The sequence below is a fragment of the Lucilia cuprina genome, chromosome 6 (assembly GCF_022045245.1).
Source record: "Lucilia cuprina isolate Lc7/37 chromosome 6, ASM2204524v1, whole genome shotgun sequence".
NCBI classification, from domain to species: Eukaryota; Metazoa; Arthropoda; class Insecta; order Diptera; family Calliphoridae; genus Lucilia; species Lucilia cuprina.
The window spans coordinates 28,835,386-28,836,571 of NC_060954.1; the positions used below are offsets into that span (position 1 = coordinate 28,835,386).

The window sequence follows — 1,186 nt, forward strand, 5'->3', positions numbered from 1 at the left end:
AGCTTCCGGTCCAGGTCCAATCTGAATTTATAACCTGTGGAAGAGAAATAAAATATAATTAGTTGAATTAATTTAATCTAGCTTTTTGTAATCTTCTAAAAGGACAAATTGGATTCCCAGCTAAGATCAAATCATTATTATTTATTATTCCTTTTAGAAAATTACACTTTATATATATATTTTTTTCTTTTTTTTTCAAAATAATTTTATTTATGAATATTTTTACTTTTATTTCCGGAGAAATTGTAAGGGGTATTTCTCGCCAAAGTCTCTAGACGTTAGTCTATGAGCTTTGGTGAACTTAGTCCTTACATTTCTACCAAATTCCTACGATTAAGTCGTGAATATGAAGGAAAAACTTAATATAAGTGAAATTATGTTTCATTATATATTATTTAGTTTTAGGTTTATTTATCCTGAACGGAAGCAGCAACCAAGGCCAAATCCCAGGTCCAATTGAATTTTATTAGCTGAAAGTAAAAGAAAATTTATAAAATTATTAATTTTGAATTAAAGCAAAAATATATTTTAATTGGAGAAATAATTTTATTTTCACTTTTCTTTTATTTTATTCATTTAGGATTGGTTTGATTTTTTTAGAGTTTTCTTTATTAATTTTTCTTTTGTTTTGGTTACAAAAGGTTTTGGTCACGGTTCACTTCATTTTTGTTTACACAAATAATTTTGTTTTAAATTTAACTGATTCACAAATTCTGATGGCCACTGTAAATTTTCAAACTTTAGTTTCCGTTGGTCTCGCTTATTAGATCCAGTCACTAAAAATTTTCACTTTTTTATACGGCACTCACACTTTTGACGCACACTGTAACCAATTTTTTTTTTGCACCGAACCACATTTTAATTTCCACTAAAGTCCACTTTTTATATTTCAAATATAATCCATTACACTTACCTTAAATTCCCGGAACCACCTTAATCCCTAGTCCACTGGCCCATCTGGAACAAAACCTGGAAAATTTAAAACAAAATTATTAGAAAATTTTATATAAATATTAATAATAATTTCCACATTTTTTTTACTTACCATTTCATTCTGCTTCGATCCGCCATCTTTCAGAATCGGCCATCAAGTTTTTATATAGGCCCAAGGCAGCCAACATGATCCCTGTAAAGAAAAAAAAATTTTGGTTGGGTTAGTTAACAACACCACTAATAAATTTTTCTA

The 1,186-nt window shown here is 28.1% G+C and overlaps 1 long non-coding RNA gene across 1 annotated transcript; it reads right to left on the reverse strand.

Moving 5' to 3' along the window:
• Positions 1 to 24: 24 nt before the first annotated feature.
• On the reverse strand, positions 25 to 1,128 carry LOC124420893. Its single transcript, XR_006941427.1, has 3 exons — positions 1,046 to 1,128; positions 914 to 969; positions 25 to 470 (listed from the first exon to the last, which is right to left on the reverse strand). It is a non-coding gene; the product is annotated as an uncharacterized LOC124420893 (long non-coding RNA).
• Positions 1,129 to 1,186: the final 58 nt, after the last annotated feature.